The 22,231-nt window shown below is 34.7% G+C and overlaps 1 pseudogene; it reads left to right on the top strand.

Moving 5' to 3' along the window:
- The first annotated feature begins 20,753 nt into the window (after window positions 1–20,753).
- On the top strand, window positions 20,754–21,853 carry LOC143646091 (olfactory receptor 2T33-like; annotated as a pseudogene).
- The last annotated feature ends 378 nt before the right edge of the window (window positions 21,854–22,231 follow it).

Below are 22,231 nucleotides of genomic sequence, written 5' to 3'. Positions count from 1 at the left end.
GCAGAATTCCTTTTTAGTTTTCTTGTAGAGCTCCTCTCTTGTTGAACATTCCTTCAGGACTTCTTTGTCTGTGAAAACTTCAATCTCCCCCTCAGTTTTGAAGGACAATTTGACTGGGTATAGAAACCCTTGGCTAGAAATCTTTCTCTTTCAGGATCTTGAATATAACACCACTGCCTTCTCACATCTATGGCGCTAGTTGAGTAGTCTGAACTCAGTCTTATTTGGTTTCCTTTTAATGTAGTAGATTGCTTTCCTCTTGCTGCTTTCAGGATTTTCTGCTTCTCTTCAACATTTGACAGGCAGATTAGTATGTGCTTTGGGAAAGGCCTATTTGGATTTACTCAGTTTGGAGTTTTTTGGGCTTCTTTGACTTATGTAATTTGTGTCCTTTATAATGGTTGGGAAGTTCCCCCCTTTATAACTTCAGCTACTCATCCTAGCCCTTGCTCCTCTCTTCACCTTCTGGGACATCAATGATTCTTTTATTTGTGCACTTCATTTTGTCTATCATTTCCCTGAGATTCAATTCAAGGTTTTCCATAATTTTTGCCATTTGCTGTTTTAAATCTTCAAAGTCAGTTATCCTGTCTTCTATATCACTTATTCTTTCTTCTGTCTCTTCAATCTGGTGTTGTGTGCCTCTATTATGTTTTTTATTTGGTCAACAGTGTCTTTAATCCATGTTATAACCACTATTTTTCTATTTAGTCTTTCAAATTCCTCTTTATGCTCTTCTACTGTCTTTGGTGTTTTACTTTGGTCATTAGGCAGGGGTCTATCTGTCCGCATTGTGATATGCATAGTGATCTTCTGTTGTCTTCATGGCAAGTAATTATCATAATTGATTTACCTTGGGAGTTGATTTCTTTCAGTAGTCGAAGACCTCATGTTTGTGGGATGAACGTGTTAACATCCTAGAAAGTCCTTAGAGTCAGACATTCTGTTTATAGCTTGAGGAAACTGGGTGAAAAGAGTGCACCAATTCTTTTCAAAGTCATTTCATTTCATTAGTTAGGTCTGGAAATAATAAATTTATCAAAAAATTTAATTCATTATCATGTCACTTTTTGTTTTAAAATAAAAAATAATCCATATCCATATCTTCTTTACATATACCTTGTGCTAGAAATATTTGAGATGGACAAATCTCAATTTCATAATGATGGATCCTAGGGTTTAGATTTAGCTCTTCACACCATGATATAGAGCTAGTAAATATAAAAAAAAATCCCAGATTAAATCTTGACTTTAAATACCATGCTTTTTTCACCAAAGTACAATTATCAAAATGTTTAATCAGTATTAATTAAATAATAATATGTTTAATAATATTGAGATCTATGAATGAGGAAGAAAAAACTTGGTAAAAATTCACTGTTCAAATGAGTTTATAACAGTTACAAAAATAATATACACTTAAAAATAAATAGAAATTCCTTGCCAATATGTATAAAGTAAAATGAGGCAGTAAATATGTTAATATGATAGAGACAACAGTACTGTAGGATATAAAGAAAATGGCTTCATGATAGTTTTGACTGTTCTTCCAGGTGCAGGGTGATATGGGACTAGAAAATGTACTGGTAGCTTTGAGAAGACTCTACTCTACTTTTTAGGAGTGATAATGTAAGATGAAGTGGGGTTTTCAATGGAAGAAGGTGTGAGTAAACATATATTTATCTGAAGATGTAGGCATTTACTCAGACTATGTGGATTGTAATATGAATTATTTATATAAAAATACTCTTCACCATATGTATTTTTATTTGAATTCCATAATCTAAAATTGCAAGTGAGCAAATAAAGTATAAATGTTATCCAAAATACATTAATGAGCACTTAGTTTTTAGGTTACTTTTTTAAAAAATTAGTGTCCCAATTATCAGATCTTTTGCATAATATTGGTAAACTCTACAGCTATTATTTTTATTTTTGTGTCTATTTTTAATGTTTATAAATTATCATAATGGATCATTGCTATCATTTTTGTGTTTATTTATTATATTTGTACATTTTTATAATGGATAATTGATATCTTTTGTATAAATATTTGCTTGCTTGCTTTTGTGCATTTTGATCAACAGATGTATTATGCTAAATGCTTAAATGCAAATACATAGTAGTTATGTAGTACAATTATTAATGAAGTTTTCATGTGAAAACATTTTTGTAGTTCAGTGTGCACAGGTCACTATCACCCACCCCACTTTTTAAATCATCAGAACATCATTTTATAATGTGAATTTTTATGACATGCAGATTATTGGAAACCTTATTCCTGTATGGAACCAAAGGAGTGCTAAAATTTATGCACAGAAAATTATTTAATTCGTATAAATGTCTTGAGTTGATACATAAATAAAAACTTCATCACTTTTATAAGACATTTCAAGAAGATGTTTGAAATTGTTTCTTGAAGAAGTGATCTTATGAGGGTGTACAGTTTTGATCTTATTAGAGGTTAAAAGGCATTTCATATTTGGACAAAACTTAGCCTTGCTTCCCCTGTTTAGGTGAAGGTGCATGCTTGGATGTGGGATTTTGAAAGACAGAGGATTATAAAGTGGTCATTTACAACTGGGACGATTACCTAATTTTCTCATCACCACAAAAAAATGACCACAAGACTATCCACCATATCCCTATTGGCTATGGGAAGTTGGGTGAATGGTCAAAATAGTGAATGATAGTGGCTGACATTTGTGGGGAAAGTATGAATGAAATGACCATTATATATAGAAAACTCTAGGTATGTGCAGAAAAATAATCTAGGAAATTCTTATGCATTTCAGGAGAATTTGATTCTTCTAACCAAAACATAACTATTGTGCACTTTTGTCTGATGTGATGATTCCATGAACTTCTTTCATTCATAACATACTTGCTTATAGTGCATTGCTTTGTTCTAAGGATCAGCCTTACCAAACCAAGGGGAACATATGAAGGTGCAGAAAATCATTATGATTAAATATATTCCACTGGAAAGCCATCACTAAGAGTGCTGGTGAAACACTGGTAAACCAACAAAAACCCTATAAATACACACATAGTATTCAACATATTTCACACTGAAAATGTCTGTATCCAAAATATATTAAAACTTGTAAAAAGTCAGTCTTATTGACAGTCTCACATCATGTAACACCAAATCAAGAACAAATATAATGTGATCACTTTTGTTCCACTGGTTTATCATTTTCTCCCAAAATTCTTAAAGTAGCATAAACAACATTTGTAATGGGCCACCTTCCATATAGAACAAATTAATTGTAAAATAGTTTCCACATTATGGTGCTTTTCCTTTTATCTATTTGGAGTTTCTGAGGATGATACATTCCAAGAACCACACATTCACTAATTCATTCTTCCAGTCTTGTACAGTACACCCCAGCACATTTTTGCTTTTTTGCTCTTATCACCAGGATGTTACTTATCACACTGACTAGAAATAGTCTTTTGGATCTGCTGATCCTGTTTGACCCCCACCATCAAATTCATATGTATTTTTCCTTTGGTGGCTCTCTGTCATTGACATCTTGTTCACAGTGGTAATTGTCCCCAAGTTTTTAACTGATTTTACCTTCTGTATAGGGCAGCCATTTCTGTGTCTGGATGTGGGGCCTGAATATTCCTGGCATTGGCCCTGGTACTGAGGGTTTTCTTGGGCTTCATGACCTAGGATTGTTATGTTGACTTCTGCAAGCCTCTGAATTATCCTCTCCATGTGAACTGGCCCCTCTGCCTGAAGATGGCTGTTACCTCATGGATAACTTGTGCTTTTGATGCCTTAATATTTACTCTCTACACCATAAAATATTCTCCTTCTGTGGATCCAGAGAAATCCATAACTTCTTAGGTTAGCTTCCAGGTGTCTTGCATCTGTTCTGTGAGGACACTTTGCCCTGTGAGACTGGGCTATTAATCAGCACCACTGTTTAGTTTCCTGTACCATTAGCAGTTATGATGGCCTCCTACACTCTCATCCTGGTCACCATCATCCAGATGGCTTCCTCTGTAGGTCTACAGAAAGACTTCTCCACCTGCTCCTCTCATTTCCCTGTGGTTAGCCTATATTATGGAGCCACCATTTTCATGTACATGAGCTCAATCTCTTCCCATATCCCAAATAAGACAAAGTAGGGTCTGTCTTCTACACAATTGTTAGTCTTATGCTGAACCCCATGATATATAGTTTTCAAAATAAGACATCGCTTGGGGCAATGGAAAACATCTTCTAGAAATATGCATTACCTTCTAAAATGTGAATTAAAACATTTATTGGATGTTATGAATTACCGATAGGCTTATACTGTTATTTACACTATAGGACTTCACTATCTGATAGCAATCATATATGTTTATGTGATATTGTGTTGCAATCAGTCTACTACTATAAATTAAATTCACTCTCAAATAGGTAGATTTAAGTACAGAGCTATGCTATTATAAAATAATGAGGTCTTACATATTACATTGAGGATACAATTGAAGATAACAAATCCCAAATCCACAACACCAATCAAGGGAAAAAACATGATGGCAATGGGTGATCAGTGTCAAAATTAAAGGGAATGTGAAGTAGGTAAAATCATATATGGTTGAATACTTTAGTTAGTCAAGAAATTTGAATAGTAAGGGTATATTCAATGGGAGGATTAAAAATAAACAGGATGTAGCACATTGGACAGTACAGAAAAGGGAATTACAGCACTGTGGGAAAGTCTTGACTAAAATAGGTTACAAGATCTCTGAAGATATAGCTGAAGATGACAGTGAAATTGATAATGTTTGCAATGAATTTTATATTCTTGGCATTGTAAATGTTTAAAAGCAGACATCTTATGTGATATATATGTTTTATTAAATTTTAAATTATCCACCTGGTGTGATTGACACTGTGGAAGGAAGTGATACTATAGTTAAGGTAGTCAATTCAATGTCAAGTAGAGATAAGTATTAGAATTTTAGAAAAGGGGTTGGGGAAGCTGGAATATTTTTATACAGCACAATTCAGCAATATCTATGGGGTGGAAGCCAAACAATAGTCAATTGGGTATTTTATTTTCTTTTTTTGTGTGTGTTTTGAGCTAATTTATAAACATGATGTCTGAATTTGGAAGAGAGATGAGGGCCAGACTGAAACCTATTGGCACAGGCATATGCAGCACCCTTCCACATGAGAGCTGAATTAGATAGGTTGTGGTGAAATACCCAGAGAATAACTGTATTAATTATTACTGTTTGCAAGATGCAAGAATGGGATATACCAGAACAGGTGCAGCTTTTATAAAGGGGAGTTTAATAAGATTCAAATTCACAGTTCTAAGGCATGAAAATGTCCAAACTAAGGCATCTAGGGAAAGATGCCTTAATTCAACAAAGGCCAATGTGCCTGGAACACCTCTGTCAGCTAGGAAGCCATGCTGATCATGCGCTGTTACCTTGTTCCTGGGCTATGCTGTTTTCAGCATCTGTTCCTGTGTGGGTTCCTCACTTTTCTTCCCCAGGGTTGCTTTTCAGCTCTTGGCTTCCCTCTGTTCTTTAAGAAATGACTGCTTCAACAAGACTGAGTAAGGATTAAAACATGGCTTTTCTGGGGTATGTAATATTTCAAACCAGCTCAATAACACTCTTATAGTCAAGTCATCAACAATGATCAATTAGGAAAATGTCCTCTTTGTGTATTGTTGTCTTTAATGGAGAAAGGGCCAAAATTATGTTAGTCCCAGCTTTTACTTGCTATTTTTATTTGTACACTTACTAAACTTTCAGTGAAAAAGGCATAACATTTGTGCTGACAACCTGGCAGTGCTCTCAGAGAATCAGATGGGAGCAGTCTATAGAAAAGTATTGGAGAACATTATCATTATATAACCTTAGTAGATGGCAAGTATGGAAGTGAAGAGAGAAAAGATGGAATAACAGAAGTAGGAGAAGATAAAAGTTGCCAATCATTAAGCATCTCTCTACCTCAACAAAATTGACATTTTTGCCTGAGAGGCAGTTCATCTGACCATTGCAGAATGTTTAGAAACATACCTGGCCTCTACCCATGCAACACTAATAGCTCCTCCCCAGCAATGGTAACTGGGATTATGATTCCATACATTGTCAAATGTCCCCTGGGTGGGACAAATCATCTCTGTATTGAGAACTACTGAATTAACAGATGAATATGCAAGATATATTATGCACTCAAGATGTATTAACTGATTTAATTTCTTGCACCTGTTTAATTTAAACAAATAAGCTCAGATGGTTAAATTTACAAGACTAATGTCAAATACCTATTAAGCAGTTGTGTTAAAATTTGATCTAAGATTTGTAACCAAATTTTGCAAAGTTTAATTGAGAAATGTAATACTATCAATCCATCCTCATCTGACACACAATTCAAAGGATATACTTCAGTAATCTATCACTCTTTCTCTCTTCCTTCCCTCTCCTTCTCTCCTTCTCTCTCTGTCTCTCTCTCTCTCTCTGCATGTATATGTTTGTCTGTGTTCATATTAAGTAAAAATTATAATTTTAATATGTGGAATTTCATGGAAACATAGTCACAAGAACAATAGCTAACTTTGTACCTAGCAATTGAAAATGTAATTTAATAAATTAAATATGAAAATTCAAAAAACAGTAAATAAATGTTTAAAGAACTGAACAAGGACATAATATTAAGTTCTATTTCTCACCTCTATCTTGGAAATGGTTGAGGAAAGCTTTGATGCAATGAGACAGCTCATAGGAGATTACATTTCTAGAAGCCTAAGAAAGGTAGAAACTTCAGCATTTATATCTGAGCTTTACTTGGTTAAAAATAATAAAGCAACAAAGGAATTGTCCTAGGAAATTTACCTATTGTATTGCTGGTCCTTTACTGGTGAAGATTATTGCTGAATGAAATGTCACTGCCAAGAAGAACAGCTAAGGCCTGGAGAATAGAATTCTGAATTTGGAATCAGAAAACATTATTTTAGCTTCTGTGGTACTATCAGGTTATAGTTTAGTATGGAATAAATGAGTTCAAAATATTTAGGGTTCAGTTTTTCCACCCAATAGAAAAACATTTGTTAGGGAAGAATCAGAAGAAGACAGATTTTTCTTTTCTTTTCTGTTTGCAAAACAGTCCAATCTAGCAAAAATGACAATCATTGGATTTAAAGACAGAACTCAGAACATGATGCTCTTTGTCAAATGAATTCCATTCACATATACATGAGTCAAAGATTGTAATAAATCATCAGAGGTTACATGCTGGTTTAAAATTATTATGTACTCCCAAAAAGCCATTTTAATCCTTATCTGATCTTGTGGGAGGAACTATTTCTTTTAGTACTGATTCAATTCTGTGGATTGTACTCTTTCAATTAGATTATCTTCATGGAGATATGACACACCATTTGTTGGTGTGACTTTTGATTAGGTGGAGATGTGACTCTACGCATTCCAGGTGAGTCTTGATTAATTTACTGGAGTCCTTTAAAAGAGGAAACATTCTGGAGAGAGTCAGAGCTGACAGAAACATCATAGCCTAGAAAAACAGCAGATGCCTCAGAGCCAACAGAGCCCAGATCTGACATAGATGCCAACACTTGGAGACCAGACACATGGATGTTGGAGATGTTGGAGATGTTTAGTTCCCAGCAGATGTTACCAGAAGATTTAAAGCAAGCCAGAACCTGTAGAGATCCAAGGGAATCCAGCAGATGAAAGCCAGTTCTGGAGAATTAAAGTGAGGAACACCCAAGAAACAGACACTGAAAGCAATGGAGCCCAGGAGCAAGGCAAAAACGGATGCCAGCCACATGATTACTCTGCTGACAGAGGTGTTCCTGACAAATCAGCCTTTCTTGAGTAAAGGGAAACTCTTGTTGGTGCCTTAATTTGGACACTTTCACTTACTTGGAACTGTAAACTTAGAACTTATTAGATTCACCTTGATAAAAGCCATTCCACTTCTGATATATTGTATTCTGACAGCTTGCAAACCAACACAGGTAGGAAGATCCACAGTCAAAAAGCCTTTGTGTCAGATTTTACTCCAATCAATTCCTGGATTTTCACCTGAATGAAGTGTTGGAGGATAGATCATGAGACTGGGCAGAGGTGGTCAACAATATCCAAATGCCACATAAATGCTCCAGTGAGTGAATATAGTGAGTCATTCACAAGATAACAATATGAAAGAACTCCACAAACACAGCATCTTGTGACTGAAACCATCTTGTTAAAACCACTTGTTGAGAAACAAATTTTCATTGGCTGAGAGGCTCCAGAATGCAAAAGCTACCCTGGAGGTGACCCACATGCATTATATAGGTATCATATTTTAGTTTATGGTGTATTGGAGTGGCCATAGGGAAGTACTTAAAACTGTTGAACTCTATTCCAATAGCCTTGATTCTTGAAGATGATTGTATAACTGTATAGCTTTTACAATGTGACTTTGTGATTGTGAAAACCTTGTGTCTGATGCTCCCTTTATCCAAGGTATGGATATATGAGGAAAAAAAGATAAAAAGTAAATAATAATGGAGATAAGGGGTAAAAAATTAGTGTAGATTGAAACTATAGTGGTCAAAGAGAGGGAGGGGTAAGAGGTATGGGGTGTGTGCATTTTTTCTTTTTTCTTTTCATTTCTTTTTCTGGAGTTATGCAAATATTTTAAAACTCATCATGATGATGAATACATAACTATATGATGATACTTTGATCCATTGGTTGTGTACTACAGATGGACTCTATGTGTGTGAACATTTCTCAATAAAAATATATTTTTAAAAAAATAGCAAACATTGCCCAAATATCCCTATAGTTTGGGACGAGGACCAAAGGAGAAGAAGGATGTGCAGCACAGAAAATGGGATTCAACAAATGAGCATGGCCACTGAATCACTATACTAACATTCCTTCCAACCTCCACTGTTCTGGAGCAGCCAGAAGGAACAATCTGCAATGATGGAATGGTAGCCTATGACAAACTCTGGGATCTGTTCTGCTACTACTTCTTGAAGTGTGCTTTGAAAACTACTGTCTTTTTCTTTCCTTGCTTTGTATATATGTTATGTTATGCCATAAAACCATGTTTAAAAAAATACTAGTGGTCAATGAGAGGAAGGAGCAAGGGGTATGATATGTATGAGTTTTTACTTTTTTCTTTTTCTTTTTCTGGTGTGATGGAAATATTGTAAATATTATCATGGTGTGAATACATAACTATGTGATAAAACAACACATTTGTTGAAGTTCTTCACCTAGATTTGTTTGGTGCTGCTCTTGCATAAAAGCCTTGTTTCCCCAAGTGCAAACGCAATCATCACACATCCTGGATGCAATAGTTCACTGGTTCAATAAGGCCATTCTCTAAAGATTCTCTTCATTTTATGTCTTGGGGAAAGAGATCTTATACTCTCAAGTTTTCAACTTTAACTACTAATATGTCCATTTTTGCAACTTGATTCAGTGGTGTCAAAAGATCTCTTCTGTGTTTTTTCTTTTCTGGATGCCAGCATCTCTGTCCCCTGCCCCACCAGGAACCTTCTCATCCTTTACTCCTGTCACTGGTTATTTACTCTGGCCCCCCTTGTTCTCCTTCTTCTGCAGGCCACACTAGGTGCCACCACAGCTGCCCATGGACACCCAGCTTTCACTTGCCGTGAGCCACTCAACCTAGAGTTCAGTTTTATCATCTGGATGACAATGGAAATAAGTGTGAATTAGCTGTACTAACAGTAAATATATGAATTCTAAAATTGTGGTGAAGCTTCTTGTAATTTACTTCTGAAGATCAAAAGAAAATGATATAAAAATGTGCTTGGGTTAACAGGTTAGTTATAGAAATGGTAACATGTCACTTCCAAACTTGAGCAGCAGTTACAGAATTTTCCTCCTCTTCATAGAACATCTATGTCTGCAACCTGATTTACAGAGATAATATAAGTTTTCTTTGTAAGCACATCTTTCCATAAAGGGACATTTTTTCCATTGAAAGCAGTACATAAATTGGATTCTATGTAGAGGCCCTGAGAAACCAATAAAGTGTAAGTGATGATGTGATGACTCTACTCCCTTATTCATTTGAGGCTGGATTAGGAAATTCTGAGTTATTGTAGGGAATGAGTGAGAATATGGTAAACTGAGATACTTGCAGAAAACTTTTCTAAGGAGAGGACACTAAAAAGTGGATGCTTTAAACACTCATTTCAAATCCTGATGAGTAATTTTTAGAATGTCATGTTGGGCAGATGGATTTTAAGAGGTAAATCTGGCTTTTCAACCTGAGAAAAAGAGTTGTTATCATTCAAATATTTAAGGGATGAGCAAATATTAAAATCCCCAATAGGGAAAAATCATCCTCTTATTATAATTGAACTAATCCATATAATGGATCATTCATTCCTTCATTTGAAATTAATTTCCAATATGAACACATTGTGTTTAAGCATAATGGCTGATCTTGACATGTGAATTTATGAAGGGCAGAGAATCAACCATATGCTATTAAATTGGCAATGGAAATTTTATTTTATGTTTCTTGGCTACAAAATATTTTGGGGGTAAATTATTTATATTACCTCATGTCTTGTATAATAGAATGAGGCATCTTCTTCAGAATAGGTATATTTTATTATTCACATAAAGAACTCTGCATATTTCTAGAAAAACAGCAATTGAACTGAACACACAGAATGAAAAAAAAACAAATTAGCAGTCATCTATTCTTTATTTACTTTGCATATACTTGTCTCTTCCTTTAGGATAAACCAATGGATACCCATGGAGAATTATAATCAATTGATTTTATCTTATTGGAGTGGCTTCCACCGGTAAAAATTAGCCTATTTCTCTTCAGTGTCATTGCTACTTTACCAGTGTTTCTTATTGACAGTTTCTACGTGATTGTCCTCATCTTTCTGTACCCCCATCTTGACACTTCCATGTGTTTCCATCTTAGTTAGCTCTTCCTTAAAGGCCTGCATTCCCACATTGTCCCCAAGAAGATTTCCAGTGTATCTGTTTGGAAACAAGTCTATCTTCTCCATTGAGTTTGGCCCTCAGAATTTCTTCTTCTTGACTTTAGCAGGTGCAGAAGCTCTGCTTTTGACATGAAAGGCCTATGATGGTTATATGGCTATTTGTGTCCCATTCTATTCTCCAACTGCATGAGAAAAAGAATGTGTAATGACCATAGGATCTTGGATAGTGGGTTCTATCAACACCTGTATCCACACTGCACATGTATGCCATATCATTTATTGCCAGTCCAGGAACTTCAATCATTTCTTCTGTGATGTACTAGCCATGCTGACTCTAGTGTGCATGCTCACTTGGTTCTTTGTGCACACAGTGCCTATGAGCACTGCCCTCTTTTTTGATTTTCCTTTCATTGGCATCATATGTTCTTTTGGCTGGGTTCACCTTTCTGTTCACTGCATGAAATCAGTGGAAAGGAAGAACATCTATTCAAAATTTAGTCCCCACATCACTGTGGCAACTTTCTACCACACGTCCCTTTGCTTACATTTATCTACACCCAAGATCCTTCTGATCTCTTCCAAAGAAGAAGTAAGGTTTTGGCTGTCTTCTACATGATCTTCACTCACAATTCTCAACTCTATATTTATGTCCTAAGAATCAAGGAGGTGATAGGGGCCTGAGAAGTGTGACTCATGGAAACTCTTCTGGTATTGACTACAGAGTTGCTCCATTAGTTCCCAAAGTGCAGTAGTATGATAATTCAGTCCTGTATGAAAATTAAGAAAAAATATATTCCTAGCTGAAAGACAGAAAAAAACTAATTGAAAGAAAATTTCATTTTGTGCTGACTTTGAGGGCTCAAATTGCATGTTCACATCTGGGACAATGAATCTCATGCAGAGTTTAGCTGATTTAGCTAAAACTACAATTCAGGCAGGAAAGTGGTTATTTGGGTTAAATAATAGATATTGGAGTTTTTCTAAAGCATGTCAAAAAGAAGTACAGATACAAAAAGAATAATATTTCTTCCAGTCTTTGCTGAACTCTATGTAGACTCTGTGTACAGCATCTATGTAGAAATGTCTTATGAATGAGATATAGGAATATGACAGAAATTGGGTTTAGACATCGTGCATGGGGAAATAAATGTGGAGCTTAGAAAATGTAGAAACATTTTATTTCTGTTGTCTGGACAATTGGCAAATATTTCATCTGCCCCTATTTGGATGTAGACCATGAATTGTGAAATATCTCTGTCATGAAGGACATTGTGAATACCTAACATTCACCCAGCTAACTCCAGGACACCTGATATGGAAGACAACCAGTAACTAAGCATGACTCAGAACTGGGTGTAAGCTCTGCCCTTCATTTCAGTAATGAGCAGAGTATGTCAGCAGCATATTGGCAAAGTCTAAATGCTCTCTTCTCTTCAATTTCAAGGGCCCAACATTGTTTGGATTTCTGGGGATGAAGTTTTCTTGTGGTGGCTCCCAACAGCAATATGTTCTCACAAGCTGTTAGAATCTGGAGATGATTGAGTTACATGACCTCATAGCACAATTCTTTTACTCTTATTTCTCACTTTAAATCAGGAATGTATTTAACATTGCTCCTGGGCTGATCTAATTAAAATACATTTCAATGAAATAACATTTCTTCCTATGATATATAGTTCTTATACTTAGGTGAGCCATGTCTACCCCTCCAGGACCATATCCAGACATTCCCTTCCAAGAATAGTTTTCTTCAGGCTAAATCCAATGCATTTCTCTGAAGAAGTGATCACACATTTAATTCTTCATGCCTTCAGTTATGCAATTGCTTGTGTCTAGAATTCTATACTCAGTGCCCTCATATAAATATCTTTTAGTGAATAATTCACAATTCTCACACTTTCTATGCTTAATTGAGTTCAGCAACATAATCATCCCTGAAACCACACCTAGTTCTGGATCTTTCACTTGCACTCACATGCATCCTATTATTTCTAAAATTAGCCATTACTAATTCACAAACTATAGAAAAAATCATCAGCTGTTAGGTTTTTCTTCCTGAATCATTAAATTTTAACTATCAATGGCTTTCATCTTTTGTTCTTCATATATTCAAGATTTGATTAATGAATATCCATAAGATTTTCAAAATATTTTCTCATCAAAAAAGTTTTTATGGGCAATGTGATGATGGCTAAGTGGCAAAAATCTTGCCTGGGATGCTAGAGTCCTGGGTTCAATTGCCGGTGCCTGCCCATACCCTCCCCCCCAAAAAAAGAAAAAAAAAGTTCTTGCATGCTTTTTGATCATCATATTTCTAAACGATTTTTTGTTTTTGTCTTTTTTTTTTTTTGCATGGGCAGGCACCAGGAATCGAATCTGGGTCTCCAGCATGGTAGGCAAGAACTCTGCCTGCTGAGCCACTGCAGCACCCCCTCCAAATGATGTTTAAAATCAACTTTCTAAGTTCCCACCAAAAAATTTTGGGAATTAGCAGAGAAATTAAATATCTCCAATACTGACTCTCTCAGCTAATTAGCAAAATATATCTCAACATATATGGATGGATTTATGAAGAGCACAAAACTATACCTTATTAAAGTAGGAATGAGTAGTTTTCTTTTATTATATCCAGATATTTAGCAAAAAATGTTGGGTGTAAATGTTTCCCACCTCTACCTCTTATTGTTATATGATAAAATATATTTCCTTTTTCAACATAATTAAGTTGGATGATTCTGTTAAGGAGCTTTTGATTTAATAAAACAATCCACTGTTTTATTTACCACAGAAATATAAAAAAAACTTAAAAGCTTACTGTTCACTATTTAAATCCTACAAACTTGTATCTTAACTCAGGAAAGTATAAATGCCAGCGTGGTGTGCCGTGCTCAGTGCTGTGCTGTCTCCTGGAAGTATATGTTCTTCTCACTTCCCATGTCCTTTCACAGTGTCTGGAGGAAACAGTGATTATCAAAACCCTTCATTTCATGAGTTTTCTAGGACAGAGTAGAGGCTGTGAGGGTTCACTTTGTACTTCTTAAATTACAACTCCATCATGATCTATTCCACTGTAGCTGTCCTGTACATTCCTCATTATGAGTTCTTGAGGATGATTCTGTGTTAAGATCCATACCATATGTGGTAGTTAGATTCAGCTGTCAACTTGGCCAGGTGAAGGTGCTTAGTTCTATTGCTGTGGACATGAGCCAATGGCATGTGAACCTCATCTGTTGTTGATTACATCTGCAGTAAGCTAGGAGGTGTGTCTGCTGCAGTGAATTGTGTTTGTTTTAATTGGCTGGCAATTAAATGAGAGACTCAACATAGCCCATCCCAAAGAGCTCACATTACCTCATCTCAGCATTTGCAGCTCAGCCCAGGCCTTTGAAGATACAGAAAGAAATCATTCCAGGGAAATTTGTTGGAACCCAGAGGCCTGGAGAGAAGGCCAGCAGAGATCACCCTGTGCCTTCCCACATAAGAAAGAACCTCAGTTGATAGCTGCCTTTCCTCTGAAGAACTATATGTTAACTAAATAAACTCCCTTTTATTGAAAGCCAATCCATCTCTAGTGTGTTGCATCTGGCAGCTAGCAAATGAGAACCCCATAGTACCTGGGTTTAAAATCTCCAAGTCCTTCTGTCTATGAGAATGACTCAAGAAAATGAAATGATTTACTTTCCTCTGGAAATTTTTCCAAGTTCCCTTTCCCTCCCTACAGCAGATAAGGGTTCTTACTTCATCCTCCAACAAAAATTTATTTTGTCCTCTAAACTGATATACATAATGTTCCTTGAGACCATCAGGCATGGGGTCCCTTTTATGTTCAAGGGCAGGAGATCTTTGTTTTTTAAAACAAAGAGACAATAATTTTTCAAAGCCAGGTTTTTCAAAATAAGTACACTTTGACTTTCAGATTTTTTAAATTAAATTTTAATTAAAAATTAAAATATTTTCAAAATTTTCAAAAGCAAATAACTCTAAACTGCTCCAGTGTTACACTGCAAGTGGAATATGCCATTAATTCATTTGCTGGAGACTGAGAACTGTAAGAACATTTAAGCATTAGCTGCACACATACATACAAACCTTATTGAAATTATTTTCTAAATATTATCCCATGGAAGTGTATAATACTCTTTTTTCTACCATCTATTCTAATAATATAAAATGTAGTACATTAATTAAAAGGACATTTTCAACAAAATGAAAAAAATGTGAAAACATAACCAAAATAAAATAATTACCAAATGGTATGATATTTTAAGAATTTCTGTCAAGCAAATGCATACATGCATATAGATATTGATAAAAAATAGAAGGAAATAGATTTAGATATATAGGTAACAAATACATAATTAGTATAGATGCTATAGTTACATATATAGATCTAGGGGTGAATATAGATATAGTTGTGAATGCATATATGTGTTTCTATCTCCCAAATAACAGACATTTAACATGTGGAAAAACACCCAGAAAATAATATCCAAATTGCTCACCAATTTTGGCCTGAAGCCATCCCATGTGATTAGTGACTTACCCTTCATTGCCCAATTCTCAGTAGGCAATCTCAAGAGTTCAGAAACAAAATGAATAACACAATCTCCGGGTTTAATATAGAGCCCTGAATTTCTGGATGCTGCTGAGTCTCCAGGAAGGTACCTAAAATATCAAGGGAAGGAATGTGAGATGATTATTTACCTTTGTTAGAAAAATGCCAAGGAAGTTTACTCAGAAAATGACTCTGAGCATGGGATGACTGAAGGACTGTCAGTTAACCAAAACAATGAGTTTGGAAAGTGGAAAGTGATTAAAAAGTACTAATCTTATTTTTATTTTTATTCATCACATAAGAAAAGTGATTTTCTTCCATTGGTTAAGTGAACTTGCATTATAGTTAATTAATAATTTCCATTTTTAAAGCATTATCATACACATAAAAGCATAAAATCAGGGATCTCTTTAATATCAAAATTTTAGAAAAAAATTGTATTTCATTAAAGTGGACTAAAATACACACACATGATTTACATTATATAATATTAATTATATTATATATAAACTTAAGGATTGCAAATAAAAGTACTCCATAAACAATTGTACACTTTTCAGCATATGAAGATCTGTTCCAATGTGAAATATGTTGTTATACATGTTGATTTGATGATAAAAAGTAGTGATGTTGAAAATACAGTGAATGGTTGATTCTGTCAGTGGTCCAATTTCTTGAAATTTGGGGGGGAAATGCTCTGGCTTGTCTTTCACAAAAAGCATATTAATGAAAAGATGGTCACTAGCCATCTTTTCCAAAAGATGGAAACTAATTATAATACTGTGTAGTAAAATATATGATATAATTTATGTGAACTAAAATGTAACCTCAAATGAAAATATAAGTTGTTTGGCCCTAATTTTAAAGAAAAGAAACATATAAGAAATTGACTTATTTAAAGAGAACTTGAAGAGTAAATAGGATTTATAAAGGAAGGATAGCTAAGATTTACGAAACTTGTCTACAAGTTCTGACAAAACTTTGAGGATAGGGAAAAGTGTACAGCCAAGTTGAAAATGCTTTAATAAGGTACCAGTAGCATGAACTTAAGTGATTTCATGAAAGCAGTGAAATGATCACATACATATTTATATGTTCTCACTGTGGATTATCCTCTGCTGAAATAATTCTGGATTTAATGTGATCAGTTTAAGAAATGAGGAGCATTATCTATGTCAAAGTTGATGCAATTCAGAATTGAAATTTGACCTTTTGGCAGTGTAGATTACTGTCCCTATTGAAATGATTCTGGATTTAAATTGATCAGTTTAAGAAATATATAGTATGATCTATGTAAAAGTGGGTACAATTTTGAATTTAAATTTTGAAGGAGCATTAGCTGCATTTTTACAATACTATTCAACAGAAACCTTAAAGCACAAACTACAGGGAAAAAATATTTCTTTGGTGCTAACTCATATGAGTTTGGAAAATCTTGTTTGAAAAAGCTCACCTTGTTTGGAAAGGAGATGAGCTCACTGTAAGGAAGATTGCAGATGCACACTGGAATCAGCTTTAACTGGATTGCTTAGAAAAGTGCAGGTAATTAGGTGAATAAATCTACACTTTAACGGTTCCAATCCTCAATAACAATTGTGTCAAAGTGAAGTATTTCCTATTTTCTACTGGCGTTTATTTTTCTGCTGTGTAGTGGTGATGATTGCCTTATTGCTTCTTCTTACTTGCTATTTGCCTTATATTAATCCTCTCTATCACATTAAATACCTGCATATTTTAAATAGTATATGTATATGTCTAGATTTATATGAAAATATGATGTAACTTATTTAAATGTAAAATGGGAATGACTAAGATTGCCTATCTGTGGAGAAATGAAATCTTTCTAAATTGACAAATACCTGTGGATATAATGCAAGCAATTAGAGCACTAGTGAAGGTTTCACGGTTTTACACTTTTCACAAATACAAATTGCAACAACTTATAAGGTTTTATATATTTTTAGCATTGATTTTAACCAAGTTATTTTGTACAACCTGCAAATATCCCTAAACTTCTAGTGAAATAATTGTCTGCATTACCTACCAGTAAGAGCTTTAATGAGAATCAAAAGGGTGTGCTATGCAGGGAAATTATGAAAACTACATCAGTATGTAACCTTACTGGGTGACAAATTTTTGAATAAAAATGAGAGTTCACAGCAGCTGTTCAATAATGACTCTTTCTCAGACATCTGTTAAATAGTCTCTATTTAGTATCTCATATATCTATTTTATAAAATCCTGCATCTCTTTATATGCATCTTATTCACAAGATACAGGTTCAGGGAGTTAAATTAATTAATATCTAAGAAATCTGACAGCTGGAATTGGATGAGTTTTGAATCCAAACTCTGTTCAATTTACTTATGCATAAGGGCAGAATATATCCACCACATTTTGAAACAAAACCAAGCACTCTAGTAATCAGTTTCTATATATTCTATCAAGTAGCCATATAATTGCTTGCCTCGATATCTATTAATAATGCTGAATCTCCACTGTGGATATCATGGTGTATATGATTTAGAAACTCACACACATGCACAAATACTCACTGAGTATTCTAGATTTCTTTATTTTTTAACAATTTGTTGCTCACAACTCTATGACCTTCCATTTGAAATATACATTTAAAAATATTAGATAACATTATTATTATTTCATAATTAAGTAATCTCATATAATTTAGTACATACGTTATTGCTTGTTCTTTAGCACAGTTAGGAGAGGAAGCCTTTGATGCAAAGGGGATTCTTACTTAAGATACCTGGGAGACTAGACTTTGTCAAGAATGCAGACAACACACTTCAGGGTCATCTGATTGTGATTCTATGAAATTCATTTTCCGACACAGTAAATTCTAGGTAACTGATGGCAATGAAAAATAATTCTTTTTTATTACCTGAACATTAAATTGTTATAAGCCACTTTTAACCAGTTTAGGTTAGCTTTCTGAAGACAACATAAAGAAAACCTTTGCAGGAAAGCTGAACTTGTACCTGGATTACAGATTAATGGTGATTATTTGTGAGTATGGAAGGTCACTTCCAAGAAGGCTGAAGATTTTAATCTATTTTGATACCTCAAGAGATAGAAGTGACCCAAATTAAGGGTATCTTTAATGGAAAGTGTCAAGTTTTAGAGGCATTTAAAGTCCAACCTGGAATACCTTACAGATTTCCACATAGGTAAATAAAGCATCTTCTATGGAAAATTCTCATTCTTGCTGCACCATGTAAATGAACAGTCAAATTGAATTGCCCCAATCTTATTTTCTGATCAAGAGTTATCTTTCTTGGAGAATATTTTCATCAATGGCGAAGAAAGCATAGGATAAAATGTTTGTTTCGGTGAACAGCTATGCATTGTCTAGACTCTAGAGGACATTCTTCCAGGTTAATCATGTTTCCTTCTAGGAATGGTGCTCAACTCTCTTCAAAATATCTGGGATTCATTTCATGTCATCTTATAATAATGAGACTATATTTAAAAGCTATTGTTTTCTACAAACATATAATATAAATATGTATCATATAGTATATAATGTAAATATGTTTAAATATAAAGGGAAACATACAATTTTATTTTCACTAATGAACTTTAGGCATAGGAAAATCATGACTATGTAAGGAAATTCATATTTATTGAGTTTATGCAAATGTTATACAATTAATTTTAATATTTGGGTGATAATTGGAAGTTATTTTTCATTTTAAATGAATATGCATATCTACAACTGAAATTAAAGAGGCACAAAATAGATGTTTCTTGGCAGAGTAAATCTGGGTAAGGATACTTTTGAATTACAAACTGCATGAAAATTGGACCTTACTTAGATGTAAAAAAAATCACATTTCTATGATGATGTGTACATCCTCTTTCACCATCCATTAAGTTAAGGTTTCTGCAGAGAGCAAGGTAGAATATGCCAAAACCAGGATATATGAGGGAACAGAAGATGAAGATGATGAAAGGAGTAAATTTTGAATAATGAAACCATGCGCTTTTCATATACTTTCTCCATCATCTATCATCTATTCTCTATAGAGAATTTTTATCTTTTTTAATAGTTTTAATTATTTTATCCACTTTTTTTAGTTTTGAAAGGAGTGAATGTATGAACGTATTTCTGATTCATTATCTCAAAATATTTCTGTGCAAAAATATGGCTGCATTTCAATAAAGAGTTAGTATATCTGTGTTTGTTCAACTTTACCTATTGAAATGTATATTTGTGTGACAGTGAGGGGAAACAGTTCAACAGCAAAGTGCATTTTTATATTAATGTCTGTGTGCAAGCCATATAGTATTTCATTGCGAGAAAAGGATTCTAAGAAAGTCAGTTTCTTTTTGGTGTATAATTGGAATCAAGCTAACTACAAACATTTCAAAATTAAGTTTTATTTCCATATTCAGGGGCAGTGTTTCCAGGTTTTAAATATGAGAAAATAAGTCCTTTCTTTGGAAAGAAAAATGGCCTTGCAAGATTAGTCTTTGTCTGGAAAAATTATGTGACTTTGATAGGTTTCAATGTTTTTTTTAGATGTTATATATGTATAACTCAATTGTCAAATACCTAGCTTTTATGTATTCAAAAACGTTGGATTAAATTGTTTCAAAGAAGATTAATTATAAATGATGTAATGCAGCACAAATATAAGTTAGTAATCCTGGAAATCATTTTTCCCTGTCTATAGGTTTTGGTATCTGAAACAACTGAATCATATTTATACAGAAGTGGGTGTTTGACAAGAGTTCTATTGTTTTATTCATTGTATCATTTAATCAATACTCACCCTGATAGGTACTGTCCATGGAAGTTTTGGACATATGAAAACATTAAGTGATTGACAAGTGAAGGATGTGACACCAGTTTCATCATATTCAGACTAGTGATTTTTCAAGACTAAAAGTACTTCCATTGGAGCACTTTAAAATCTGGAAAAAACTTCCTTGTAATTTTTAGCATATTTTAATTTGGTAATATATATTCAACACTAATATCCCTTTTTAACTACTTTCATGTCTACAATTCAGTGACATTAGTTACATTCACAATATTGTGTCAACATAACCACCATCTAATACCCAAATTGTCACCATCCCTAGCAGATCCTTTGTTCCCTTTATCAATACTCCTCATTCTGCCAAACACCAGCCCCTGGTAAACTGTCTTAACTCTTTTTTTTATCTATTAATAGTGTCACTGTTGTTAAATCATGAAAACCAGAAACTGCACATCAGATTTCATTCTTCTAGGACTTTTTAACAACGCAGGAGCCCACCTATTCCTCTTTGTGATGATGCTAACAGTTGTCTTCAGCTCCCTGCTAGGGAATGCCCTCATGGTCCTCCTGATCCACCAGGACTATCGCCTTCACACGCCGATGTACTTCCTACTGAGCCAACCCTCTCTCATGGACGTGATGCTGGTTTGCACCATTGTGCCCAAAATGACTACTGACTATTTGACAGGAAATAAGTATATTTCACCTGCTGGATGTGGTTTACAGATCATCCTCTTCCTCACGCTGGATGACAGAGAGTCCTTCCTCTTGGTACCCATGTCCTATGACCGCTATGTGGCTGTATGTCACCCTCTGTGGTATCCCATCCTCATGAGCTGGCAATTATGCTTGAGAATGATTTGGGGGTCTAGGTTTCTGGGACCTGCTGATGGGCTCGTGCAGGCTGCTGATACCCTAACCTTCCCATTTTGCAAATCACATGAGATCGATCATTTCTTCTGTGAGCCTCCCATGCTGCTACACTTGGCTTGTGGTGACACATCTGTCTTTGAGTATGCCATGTATATTTGCTGTGTTTTAATGCTTCTGGTCCCAATCTCCTTAATCCTTACTTCCATATTCTCATCCTAGCTGCTGTTCTCCACATGCAATCCACAGAGGCCAGGAAGAAGGCTTTTGCTACATGATCATCACATTTGGCTGTGGTGGGACTCTTTTATGGAGCTGCTATTTTTATTTACATGAAACCCAAATCCTACAGGTCAGCTAACAATGATAAGATTGTGTCAGCTTTTTATACTAATGTCACCCCTGCATTGAACCCCCTCATCTACAGTCTGAGGAAGAAAGAGGTGAAGGAAGCCTTACAGAAGTGTATACATCAGTGTATTGCCTTACCTCATGAGTAAGATTGATGTGTCTCCATTTCTTAGGCTGTTTAAAGTGATTGCGTGTGACTTCCCAAAGTGAATGCAAAACTTTGTACATATACACTTACACATTATTTATACATAATTTTGGAAATATGTACGTATCTCCATACTTCGGTCTCATTTTTTACTCACTTGCAAATTGAGAATAAACATCTGTAAATCACACCCTCTTTGTAAAATGTTCAACAATTGCTTTTCATCTTTCTCTGCTTTCTTTTTTTTCTCTTCTTCTTCTCTCCTAGTTTTTATTTGATTTACTATTTCATTTAATTTTTCTTGCACAGCTGAAGTCCACTGAAGCCAGGATCATTACCAAGATTTTCTTCTTCATGTAATACTAATAGTTTTTCCATGTCTGAGACATCATTATCCTTTAGATTTTCCTGGGAGAATATTTCATAAAGGGGAGCTTCCACTGGGTATTTTTCACTCTGTGTAAACTTGAGTGTAGTCTAATCAATTTCATCATTTTCCCCAGCCTCAGATGTTACAGTAATGGTGAAGCTGGGTGGCTTT

This window comes from Tamandua tetradactyla, chromosome 9, assembly GCF_023851605.1.
Source record: "Tamandua tetradactyla isolate mTamTet1 chromosome 9, mTamTet1.pri, whole genome shotgun sequence".
In the NCBI taxonomy this organism is placed as follows: Eukaryota; Metazoa; Chordata; class Mammalia; order Pilosa; family Myrmecophagidae; genus Tamandua; species Tamandua tetradactyla.
Note: the sequence above shows the minus strand (reverse complement) of the source record. Positions and strands in the feature narration are given on the sequence as shown.